Source organism: Athene cunicularia (assembly GCF_003259725.1).
Source record: "Athene cunicularia isolate RWA chromosome 5 unlocalized genomic scaffold, athCun1 chr5_part2, whole genome shotgun sequence".
Taxonomy (NCBI): Eukaryota; Metazoa; Chordata; class Aves; order Strigiformes; family Strigidae; genus Athene; species Athene cunicularia.
This window is the reverse complement of record NW_020799102.1, coordinates 2157471-2170814: the sequence shown is the minus strand read 5'-3', so window position 1 is coordinate 2170814 and position 13344 is coordinate 2157471. Positions and strand designations below refer to the sequence as shown.

The 13344-nt window shown below is 40.7% G+C and overlaps 1 protein-coding gene across 4 annotated transcripts in view; it reads right to left on the bottom strand.

The window, feature by feature from the left end:
- The window catches only part of ST5 (suppression of tumorigenicity 5), a 142307-nt gene that overhangs the window by 103540 nt on the left and 25423 nt on the right, over positions 1 to 13344 (bottom strand). The gene's annotated exons all lie outside the window — the stretch shown is intronic.

Genomic DNA, 13344 nt, shown 5'->3' with positions numbered 1-13344 from the left:
GAGAAGCACTATGCTGTGTAAAGGCAGAACTCTGGGCCACTTTTCATTCAATAAAATGCAGTCAGTCTAGTTACAATCCTGAAAAAATAAACCTACCTCTCTACTGCTGCTCTTTCACATCCACAGCCAAGTTTATCAGATCAGACCCCAGTGCTACAAAGGCAGATATCTTACAGGAATTAGGTTCTGGCATGTCTGATGAACAGAGCTTGATACAAAGTTCACAAAATATCACGGGTTTGGTATGGTTCTTCCATCCATCAGCATACATGGGGAACCCAGTAACTGCACTGGGTGATAATTGCAGATATCATAGCTATGGCTGGCATTTTGACCACACAGAAGCTATTCCAAGAAACAAAGAAACTATTCTCAATTTTTAAATGAAGCTCTATTATGGAAATATTTTCTAATGGTCAAATATATTCAATAGCAAATATGTTGAGTACAATTGTCAAATCTGTTTGTGATACAAGAATATCTACAAATGGTTTACTCTCTTGGCCCCAAGATTCTTTAAGTCAAACTGTCTTGGGATACTTGACCTCTGATAATATAAAGAATCATTACTAATTCCTAATTACTTCCTAGTAAGTGGGTAACAACCCAAAAACTATAAATTTCATTTCAGCCATGGTAAAACCAGGACACCTGCACATCCAGTTAAGCACCCAAAAGATGGGCTTTACTTTTGTAACGCTGCCACATACCAACAAAGAAACAGTCCAGTACCAGGATTTATTTCGCCTTCATCCCATTATCTTAATAGGAACGTTGTGCTGCAACTAAAGGGAGAATATGATGATATGGATATAGGACAGGACATAATCCTAAGGATGCAAAAGTAGTAACCTCTAACATTATGCACCTCTGATGACTATAGACCATGTTTCTCTGGTATAGAGGGCAGCTCTTAATGGCAATTTCCTCCATCATTGTAATCGCTTGAGAAATATTTTACAAAATAAGGGAGAAATGTATTTTCATGTCATGGTACAACTTCTAAAATGCCAGCAGAGTCCCTTGTGAGAGAAATGGAACGGTACTTAGTCCACCTGATGCTGTAGGAGTTATTTATCAAGGATGCTGCAGCTCTCCTGGCATGTGCTCTGAGTGGTTTTTGAGATGCTCCTTAGTTTATAGGCTGAAATATCTACCACTGTTTGCAGCACTGCCACCCAGGGTCTGACCAGAACTACCAAGTTTTACGACCATTAATGGCAGAGCTAATGCAACAATAAGGACTATTACAAAACTTCTTGTTTACTCAAACCCACAGTAAGTCCAGACTGCCCGAGAAGCCAACTGTAATGTGATGCTGAAAAGTGAGCTGGGTACGGACAACACACAAAATCCTTGTACTAACAGACCCATCGTGGTGAAGAGGATGTTCTATAAACCACTTTATTCCAAATAGTTCTACTACAAATAAGGTCAGAAAATCTCCTGCAGGTTGCAGCTCCAGAGGCAGAGTCAGTCACGCTGACCAGAGATTCCAGGTCTACTTGTCTGTCTCCAATTATCTTGTGTGTATCAATTTTCCCAGATTAAGTAGAGATTTTTTCCCCAGTTGGTAACATTTTTTTCTACACTGAAACTCCCCAGATTCCTCCAGCATCTCACTGTTAGTGTTATATTAGCAAGATAACAGGACTGTTGAAGAACTGCCTGTTCCGACTGGAAAAGGTCTTGCTTGGGACAAGAAAGGAAACCCGCTGATGCTGGCCAAGCTTTCTAAGACCGTACATTCCACAGGGAGCCAGCAGCCTTCTTAATGTTTTCCAGTCACCAGTTCACTACTACTACTGTGTGAAATCTGTCAATCACTTATTCACAATTAAGGCGAGAAAAACAAGAGATATAAATGTGGCACAGAAGTACACGTATTGTATATCAAAGCTTGCTAAAAAATCATTTGGTCAGTTTTTAAAAGTGGTTATTTAAAACCTCACATTTCAACGCTAACTTAAATGTCAAATAGGCCAAACTGGTTTGTTTTCAGCAAAAGAGGAACTGAGTTTTAAAAGGCAATTTCACAAGACATATAAAATTTAGCAACATAAGTGTGTTTCAGTTGAGAGTCTGGTACATATAGTGATACCAACTGTCTTTTCTGTGCAATTTTTCTTTAATGCTTATTTTGCACTAATGTTTTACTGCAGGTGATGCTGGTATCATCCCAGCATACGCAGAGAAAATCCAAATAACCTGCGCATGGCAGAAAAATAGTCAATTGGCAATTTACAGAGGTGCCTGGAAGCAAGGGCATGATACCAAAACAAAAAAGCCACCCCAAAACAAAAATGGAGACAGAAAAAAAAAAACTGAACTAGATTTTTATGGTCATGTAGCAAGTTATTTCAGAACTTTCAAGACAAGTCTGACAGCCCTGTAAGTTTATATGAATCATTGTACGGTAAGAATCTTATCCCTTGGGTTTGTGTGAGAACATTCTCCATCACAGTATTTGCAAATTATTCTTCACAAAGCAATGAAAACCAAAATCTCTCAAGTATTGTGACATACTGTTAAAAACAAATCCAAAAATAGTCATTTCACAGATTCCGTTAACCACGTAGCTTCCCTTTGCCTAACAATGCAGAATTCTGTTTTATTTGTAAATGTAAAGAATTACTCAGAAACCCTTACTTAACTGTAATTTGTGCTTTACTCCAGGCACAGTCTCAGTAATTTCACTAGGACAACTCTTAAATTGGTAATTTAATGAGCCCAGATGGTAGAATCTGGACCTTCTTCATTATTACAATAATTTTGTCTAAAACCTCCACAAACCATTCGGCACAATCAAAGAGCAAAGACAACAGACAAATATAAAAAATGGTGTGATGGCAACATGAGGCCAGGCAAGGTTCGCCATCATGACTGAAAATGGCTGCTGCAATGCAGATATTTCCTAACAGATTTTTATAATTTCAGGAAGCCCTGATGACAGAACATTCCTTATGAACCATGTCCCCTCCTCTTAAAGGTTTTCTTCCACTTCGAAATGAAAGTGTGGCCTGGAGCTTTTTTATGGACAGATGGGGCACTAAAAAACCAAGACACTTTGTGCTAGTGAACCTTACAGCATCACTGAATCTTTAATTCCATTAACAGGTGTTAGCAGGGGAGGCGTAAACCCTATGCTCTCCGCACTGCGGTTTAAAATTATTCTTAATTTTCTAAAGCATCCCAACACTTTGGAAGGACCCACTCTCAGTCCCACTACAGTGCAAGTTGTTCCTCAGCCCACTCCCATTCACAAGTGGCTCAAGGCTAGAGCTAGGCTTGGAGCACCTGAAAAGCCACAGCAATCAAAAGTGCTCTTTTTTTGTACTATTCCAGAGCCTCCTAAGGTCTCAAGAAAACCTTCTACTTTCTTACACACAACGTATCCATCAGTTACTGCACTGCAAGAACCAATTCCCTCCGCTCCTTCTGTGGAAGGTGAATAACATTATTCATGTCAAGGCTCAGATGTCTTTTATATGTCATAAATCAACAGATGTTTTTAGAGAAAACATTTTCATGATTTGAATCATGACATCTTCTATTTTGTTAAAATAATGGGAGCAGAAGAGGGCTTTTCGATTAAAATTTCTTCAGTTCAAGAGATGCATAATTTTTTGTTTGTTGGGAGGTTTTTTGTTGGCTTTAATACCATGCTCAATATCTCTTCCTATCCATATAGTCCTTTTCCCTACTTGTCTTAATTAGATTCATTGCACTCCATTTTCTGCACTCATTTCTAAAGCACATTTTCCATTAAATATAGAGTTCCAATAAAAAGTCCTTAGAGCATGTTGGTTTTCTGAGCATCAGGAACACTAGCACTGTTTATCTGGCAGCTTAATGAAGAATCATCCACATTCTGCTGCTTACTAATGAACACCGAACTTGCACCAACAGAAGGCAACACCTACATGGCTCCAGCCCTCCAGCCAGGCATTCGCTGGGACCCAGGCGACAGCACAGAGCAGATGAAATTAGGAAGGTGTCAACAAAGAATATATGCAGGGTTTCTAATGATTTGAGAAAGGAGCCTCTGAATGTAGGCTTCCGAGGCCTCTCCTGGCATTATCACTAACACTGGTGCCAATTCTATAAAGAAAATTACATCCAGCAAGGATGTTGAACATGTTCATAAGACTTCTCTGCTCTGGACTTCTGCTTTTATTTTTTGAGAGAGGTTTGTCATGACAGTTGGCTGTATGTAAAGTCCTTATTGTCTCATATGTTGCAAAGATTAACCTACACTTAACTGTCCTACACTGAACCACTCTGTACTGCAATCAATATAATTTGCAATATAATTTGCAAGGTATAGTTTGGATTATTGAGATCTGCATATGTTCTGAAGCCTTTAAGGCAGCCAATTTTCCTATTGAAATTCCACTAATATGGGACCTGGAAAATATGGGGAAATATTACTGCTTTGGTCTGCCCCACCAGGCAGAGACCTGGAGACATAACAGGAAGGCATTACAGGGAAGAGCTACAGTCTGCTAAGACAAACTCATGCTTTTGAAAAAGTACCTTGTAATAAAGACAAACTCTCAGAAATATATTATTAATAATAACTGATTTAGTCTACTTATTTTTCTCTTTGACAGTAGCTGCAGCAGAATGTCTCTAAACATTGAGAAGTTAGTTTAAAACAGTATGCTTTTCTGCGTGCTTAAAGGTAATCTTGCCCCCATTTCAAGAGGTGTTATATAGCTAAACTTAGCTTTGTGGCAATTTGCCTATTCCCTTCCAGTAAAACAGATAATTATGTCCTCCCAGAACAACATCCGTTCTGATGAACTGAAAAGTCCAACAGAATCTCTGAAGATTTCTGCCTTGAGAGAGCTTCTATAGAGACTCCAAAGAATATTTTTATAAGAACTACGTGCTTTTATCAGGTATACCTGTTCTCTAAACTGGGCCCCTGTAAATTTAGCCATGCAATACCAGAAAAACTAACATAAAGAGCTAAATGACCTGCTCAGCAAGGACTTGGCATGGAGATACTCAAAGTATTAAATCAACTATCTCATCCCAAGTTTAGCCTACAGCACACCGATAGCCTAACTATGATCACATCAACTGGCTTCTTGCAAGACATGAGAATTAACTGCCTACAAGGCTAGTCCTAAAGACTGGAGAAACAGACCTTGTGCTACCAGTCATGTGTAGATGCCTGAGCCATGTTACACTAGTGTAATCTCTAAGTGAGAAAACAAGATCAAGCTATTCACACAGCTCTGTATATCCAAGCCCCTGATTGAGAACAAGTGACAATGTTTGTGGATAACAGAGCCAAAGGAAAACAGTTTCAAACTTCTCATCTTTATGACACGGCAATAGGCACAGATCTTAACTGGTATTAACTCCACAATCTCATCCAAAGTTTCCCTCTCAACAATCCACAGACAGCCTGTTTCCAATCAAGTCAGTGAACAGTCTCTCTGCTAGGTTTTCACAGTTAGGTAACAAGTTCATTTCCCACAAAAATTTCCTAGTTTAACCAACAATGGTGGTGGACTTGGCTGTCATTGCAATCATACATTTATCTTCCATCAAGCTTTTTTTTTTCCCTTGAACTGAAAATAGGCAGTACCTGGTGGAGAGAACAGACCTCACTTGAAACACGCTGCAGTCCAAAACCTGTGTCCAAGCGTAAGAACTCAGCACTAAGCTCTTCTATTACCTTTGGCGCTGCTCTGCCAATTGCAGTTTCAAAATGAAAGGAAAACAACGTGAAAATCAAAGAGACCGTGCTACTATGCAGATTCACTTGTCTTTTATGAAGGAATTTTCATGAATACTAGGGTGACCATGCTTCTCAGACTATGAAGAGCATATTGTATTGGAAAAACTTCTGAATATAATTATGGGAGCTCTCTGGTGCTCAGGGTGTTTGCTTAATCTTGCTTGCTTCAGTATTAAATCGAACGAATAGAAGTTGGTTTGTGCTTTGCACTCTTACATCACTGCAATTGTACCTCAGCTGAAGAAGCTGGTCTGAATCCAACCTTTGTTCTGAAATTTTCTTCCTTTCTCCATAGAGGAAAGAGGTATCGATTTGTGCCACATCTAGTAAAGTCACCAACAGCTACTTTTCACCTAGTAGCCCATACAAGACTTCCAATTTAGATAAATTACAGCTATTGCTGTACCAGCAGAGAAGTAACTTCACTATGACTTCTACTGACTCACTTGTGCTAAATGAGTGCTTAAAGAGCTCTCACTGAATATAACAAGTTTACATTTATTGATAAATCAAACTGGAATAAATTGACTGCTGCCCAGGAAAGCAAGAAAGAGATATTAAAAAGTACATTGCTGCTATTGAATCAGAAGTTAGTATTTTCCTGTGCAGGTCAAAGAAAAGGTTTGTATTTTAAAAAGTACATTGACTAGTTCCAGCTTAACTATCTTGACTTGAGAAACCAGAGTAGAAACAGTTCACAATACTTAACAATACAATTCCCTGGTATTATTATAAGCTCAGAGGAAACTTAACTATGTTTTGGTGGCAGTGTGAACTCACATGGCTTTAGCCAGTCAGGAAACACACCGTCAATACTGCCCTTAAAACTGATGTCCATCTGAAATGCTACGGTCTTGTTTCCTCATGCCTACACTAGTCACACATTCTCACCACATCCTTCATACAGCTGTCTGGTTCAGGGAACTGATTCATCTGAAAATCAAAAGTCGGAAGGGTTTTTTTTTCTGTTGAGAATGCTGATTTTCAGACATTCATTTAGGTTCTTCTGGACTGTAAGGGAAACACACCTTTTAAATGCCTTCAAAATACGTGTTACTTCAAACTAAATTTGCATGCTTTCTATTTAAGACAGAAATCTTTGTAATTGTGGACATCATTCTAAATGTATATGCTCCTACAGCGTATAAAATACAATTATGGCCTTGCAAAAACAAAAGCTATTTTTGTGTTTAAGTTTTTGAGAACAAAAAGAGACAACGTTCACCAAGGTATCTTCTCCCTTGACATGAATGCAGCAGAAACTCATGTATTTTATGTGACAAAACCTCTTAGATTTCATACACAATATTTGGGTTTAGATGCAAAGTATCTGCATTTACTCTCATTTGGCTTCAGCAAGCAAAACATGTGCATCTCAGATCTGGATCAGACTTCACTACAAAAAAGTGACTTCTGGTTTCCTTCTGCTGCACTTGAGGGTCAGTCACGGTCTGGTAAGTCTTCTCAACAAGCCCTATAATAAACTTAATGAATCCTGGTTTGCTGAAAGCCCTCAGTAATCTCATTTTGCAAAAAAGGCTTTGTACAAAATAATCAGAGGCACATATATTTTGTCTTTGCAACACAGATATGTCTATGATAACCAGGCATCACTATGAAAACAGCTTACTTACAAATTGTGTCTAACATGCATCACAGTTCCTTGGTATTATTCTTCCTTGTCCTTTCCCTTCATCCTCAGGATATTTGCATGAGAACACCCGTTCAAGTCGCAGGAGCTCACCTGCTCTTGTTGCTTATTCCTCAATAAAGTCATAGTCCTCTAATTGCAACATCAACATCATTTGCACAATAATGAATTGTTTCTTGTGACACAACAGATTATAAGTTTGCTAAGGAACAAGAGTAGATTAGCTTTAAGGAACAAAGGTTCTTTTTCATTATTTTTTTTTTGCATTACAAAGAATATGAGAAATGAGAAAAAAAAAAACCTGTCCTTCGGTATTTCCCACAGGGTGTCACCAGTTCCTAAAAACATCACAATACAATTCCAAGCACAGTTCACTGCTTAGTACAGACTGCCTGGGAGCATGGGCTGCAGGGGAGGCACAAAGGGAACAAACCAAGCTGCAAGTCTTCGTAAATCTTGAAAGGAACTCCCCTGTTGAGCTGACACACTGATGATTGAACTTTCCTCACCCCAAGGCTGACTGAGTCTGCCGGACAGCTGAGAAGCTTCCCGACTTTGCAACTACTGTAGGGTTTGATCCATAGAGCATCATGCGAGGCAAAACACAGGTCACAGCCTAGCACAGAGCAAGCTGCTGGCCCCGGTGTTGCTAGCACACCTCCCTCCCTTCCTGCCAGACACACGTGGCTCCCACTCAGAGCACCTCCAGAGCACAAACTGCAGAATTAATAGCTGTTATATGCCTCATACAAGGTTTTAATAATACATGATGGGGGGAAGGGGAATCTTGATGCAGCTGTGTAGAGACTTGAGAGAGGGGGATTCGGGATTCATTTTGTCATACATTTTTTATGAGTCACTGGGTAAATGGCTTGAGTTATGCTAGTTAAGCTATTTCCTGACTACTTCTGTGTATGGAGATCTTTTCTAGAAGCAAGCTGTGCTACCCAGGAATGTCTGAAGCACACTCAGCCACAGAGTTTGGCTTAACAAGATCTCTATTATACTGTACTTTAAACCTGAATTAACTTTCCAGTGTAGACAAATTACCTTAATTTTAATTTCTCAATTCGTACTCTATAAAGCAGAAACAAGTCAGAACTTGTCTGTATGCAGAGGAAAATTTACAGTATCCTAATTACTCCACAAGAACTCTCCACGCAGATGTTCTTAGTGCATGTTTAGGGTGGGTAACACACTTTCCAAATTACCTTGTATAAAGGCATGCTTAGGAGTAAGAATATAACCAGTGAATTACCTCAGAGCAGGCACTGAGCTATAAATTAATAACTTGGCTTCCCAGTGCCTGCACAAACAGACACTTGAGCTGCTTCTCCCCTACCCAGAGAGACAGCAGTGAAGTTGCCACAAAGCCTGAAAACCCTTGAAATGGACTTTCATTTTGCCGCTGACTATTTGTGACAATGTGGAAAATGGTGCCAGACTGAAGGGCTTAAACGGCCAGCTCGGCCACTGCAGCTGGTAGTGCTATTTTAATCCATTTTCAGAAGGCCACGAGACTTCTTTTAGCATGTTTGTCTCAGTCTCCTTCTGCAGAGCCCTTCCTAAGATGACAGAGGAGGAAAGATGCCAAACAAAGGCTGGGATGGCCAGGGAGACACTTTTCTTCCAACACCCACCCAAAGAAATGGTTGGTGATGGCAGGGAGGGAGGAGGGACAGATTTGTATCTCATCCTGGCTCTCCTCCCCTGACAGAGTAAGTGGCAAAAAAAAACAAAAAAGGAAATGGCATAAAAAAGAAAGGAAAAAGGGAAGATAAGATGTGTTGCAGTGGAGAGGGGGCAGGGAGAAAAAAAAATAGGAGATCTTAGTGGAAAAGCAAACAAAACAGTAAAATGAGAAATAAAACAAGGATTGAATAAAATGCTAGTCCCAAATCCAGTGCGGCAAGTTAGGTTCTCTGTCATGCAGAGTATTCAGGTTCAGGCATGCTTTGCTAAGAGATGAGGTGACCTTCAGTATGCTGGCCCTGACTGTAAATAGAGAAACAAAGTGGTTGCATTGTTCAAGTCAGATCAATAAAGGAAAAGCCCTGGATCAGCATCCAGTGTATGTATCTGCCTTTCCACAGTGCTAAGCAGAAAGGAACAGGCAAGACAGCTAACAGGATTAGGAGAAAATCTGAGACCATTTAAGGCCCAAGTCTGTAGAGATCCAAAGAGTGTCCTGCTCCCAGAAAAGGCTGTAAAGAACATTCAGCAAAGGACAGGCTGGGGATAACCAAGTCTCCTGGCCAATGCAGATGTCACCAGGAACACTAACTTCAGAGAAAGGTGGCAAGGAGCAGCTGGAGAAGGGATATGGAATGAACGCTTCGTGAGTGTCAGAAGCATTGAAAAATAGAGGTCCTCAGCAGCAGTAACTGATGGCAAGTACTGATACCGTCATATGCAAAGTCCTTTGACTTCTATTACCATGCAGTAAAAGAAAACTAAATTCATCGGTACAAGAAGAAGAAAATCTGACATTGGCACAAAGTGTTTTTAAGTTTCAAGCAGGAGTGGAAGATCTTCTGATAATACTGCCTCAGTAAGTTCAAGAACTGGTATGTGTTGTTCCTGTGAATTTCCTTCTGTTTAGATCACTATGTCCTAGTAATTGTCTTACTGTTCCAAGTCAGTATCTCCAGGAAGCAGGTCCTGTCCGTGATACCTATGCCAATGCTAACACTTCTAGTGAAGCAACTATTAATTTGGATGGACTGTCTCAATATGATAATATAAAAGCATCCTGGGAGGATGAGGAACTGGCTAGAGACCTCATGGATGTAAGTAGAAAATATTAGCCAAAACTGTCTTGGCTTGTACAAGGAGATGAGAACAACCTTGGGTCTGTCTCTTTTGCTCTTGGCAGTCACCCAGGGAATATGTAGAAAGGCATAGAGAAGATCTTAATTTCCCTGTATCCAAAGTACATACAGAAGTCATCCTGGACACAGGCATTAGCAGCAGCAAATGAGATGCCAAGCAAGTCTGTTGTTTGTATTAGGGATTTGTGCAAGAACCCTTCAAGAGAGATATCTGTTTATATTTAGAAATTATGTTCTTGCATTCTTGCACTTAAAGCAACATCTGTAGAGTGCAGGAGCTCTGAGGTATGTTTGAGCTTTGACATGGATTTCTTTTGCGGCCTTAGGAAAACTGCTTAGAGGCAAGATCCTCAAATTCAGTGCCAGAGAGTAAACCCCATCAACCCCATTCTGGCATCTGGCTGAGTGACCCATTTTCCCTGAAGTGGTCCTATTTTTCATACGCTACTTCAGAAATTCATGGTTTGACCACTCCTCTACCAGTGAGCCAGGAGTAACTTTATGACTTAGGTCACACAAAAGCAGTGAGGACATGTTCTTTTGTAAGTTCAAGTTCTCCAGAAACATAGTGGGGCCCATACATGCAGCTATCACTAATGATAAACACATCAGTAACTGACTCAAGCCATTCCTCACCAGCTTCTGCAGTCATCAAAATCACCCTCTCCTGTCTGCCACAGCTGCCTTCCTGCAAACTGGCATCTCCTGGGGCAATGAGCACCTGTCTTGTGCACAGTGGTTTTCTGACTCTGATCCCCTTCATGTTTATGAACCTCTTTGCTCCTGCCTCCCTCTCCTTCAGACACTCCACGTTCTAAGCCAAAACAAATAAAACCAGGCTCCCTGTGCTCCCAGGACAATAAGCCATAGTCATGGTGTGAGCAGGCTGACAGACAGTATGGTCCATGCCCTGCCTGACTAAGCTCCATCTCTCACCTCAGATGACTGGACAGAAATGAAACATGGGAGGGAAGCATGGTGCCATCAAAATGGGTGAACCTCAACCTCCCTCCTAGCCATGTCACTGAAACAGAGAAAGCACACTAAAGAAGAAACAGGGAGGAGGGAGGAGGACCAAACATCAGAAGAGTTGCAGACTGGTAGAACAAGGATGAGATAAAGGGTAGATAACATACTGTGTCAGAAAAACAGGTGGGAAACAAGGAATTTAAGAGAAGATATTTTTAGAAGAAAAAAAAGGCAGTAAGAAACACCAGGAGATAACAGAAATACGCTCTTCTTTCCCTCCACACTGGGAAACGCATTCTGTGTTCCCCAGAGCAAGCAGCCTATCTTTCCTCATGCTAAGGGATGTTTTCACTCTATGCCTGAAGTTTTCCTCATGGAACAAACTTTGAATTTTCCTAAACACAGTTCAAGAAAAAGGGATCTATGATACTGTGGTCACCTGATGTGAGCTTTACTGAAAGAGAAGCTCTTGCTGTCCTGCAAAGCAGGTACAACTCTACGAGTGTGGGAAGTGTCCAAACTCTGGGTAGCTAGCTACTCATTCAATACACAAGCACAAACTCAAATCCAGACTCAAGGTTTTTGAGTCCCCAATTCATGAGTAGAAGCCTCATCCCACACACACGCAGAGCTCTGCAGTGACTGCAGGAGACTAGCAGTTCCCAGACTCCTGCAGTTTCTTCAGAGAATTGACTCTAGGGGTGAAAAAAAGAGGGGAGAGGAGAAAGGACAGAGAATATTGGCAGCTATACTAGAATCACAATAACATAAAGTAATCACAGCAAACTATTTCTTACTGCTTTTGTTAACAAAAATTATAGTAGCTATAGCAACATAAAGGGGGGGGGGGAAGCAAAAAAAAGCCCGAGACTTTTTAAAATCCCCAAAGAACACAGCTTTCTAATATGGAAAAATCAAGATTTATTGCACCAGCAGCTCCCACAAGGCAGTGCTATAGTAGTGCACAATGGTTTCAATTAAAAGCACGAATCATTAACCGGTGCAGTTGGGCTTAGTAGTTGGCAGACAACATCATCTCTTCCAGTGAGCCATGACTTCTTCAGGGACTGAACTAGATTCTCTTGCTGTGTGATGTGCCCTTCAGTCCTGTTTCTGGTGGCTTTACCTCATATCCTCTGTCGAGCCCTATGACAGAGTGACTAATGCCACTGCTCAACAGAATAAATCAGGGAAAAAACTCCTGGGCTCAAGTCCTTGTGCATATACAACCCTTTCCAGTCATCACACACTGATACCCTACGGGCGCTGCCCACAGCACCGCACTGCACACCCAGCAAGCATCTCAGAGAGAAAAGCATTTCAGTCCCCTGCTGCCCGTGTGTATTTTTTTTCTCAAATACACACACTCGCAAGCTCAAAGAGGGGAGGAATGTCTGGCACTTCTGCGGTGACTATCTGGCAGAAGCACCGCTCCATTTTCTGGCAACTCAGCCAGGGTCTTAGAACAATTATTTCAGTTCCTGATTCAAGCACTGGAGACAGAAGATCAAGTTACATTTCTCTCCAGCCATCAACACTAATTCAGTTTTCACTAAGTCAGCCTTGCTGGAATTTCACTCTTCCACACTAAAACAAAAAAGGAAAGTGTGAATCAACACTGAAAAGCCATTAGAAGAAACATAAGGAATTTCAAGAGTTGCCCTTCAAAAATGTAAAAAATACCAATTAGATCCACGGAGAAGGGGGTGTTTCTTCCTAGAAGGGACATTTTTATAAGGTAAAATGATGAAGAACTGAATCTATTGCAAAGGAAATGGTACCATGGCCCTCAGCTATATCCACTGTCTTTATAATTACTGTGTAAATAACCTTTCTTCCCTTACTACTACAAGCTGCTTTGTGAATTTGTAGAGAGCATCTTCCCAGCTATTGTTCAGTCACAGGTGTACGCAGCTGTCAGAAGAAAAGGTGCTTTTCTCAAGAAAAGAGTTCAGCTCCCATAGCACTGACCTTTGTCATCTGCATGAAAGGAAAGTTTTGACAAGCTACCACAACCATAAGTGTTATAAATCTCCTTTCATCAGGCCTCCAACCACTAGACAGTGAAACAACTGGAAACACTTAAACCTGTTTTAACATTCCTTGTAGTAGGAGGCAGCAAAACACCCACCCACCCA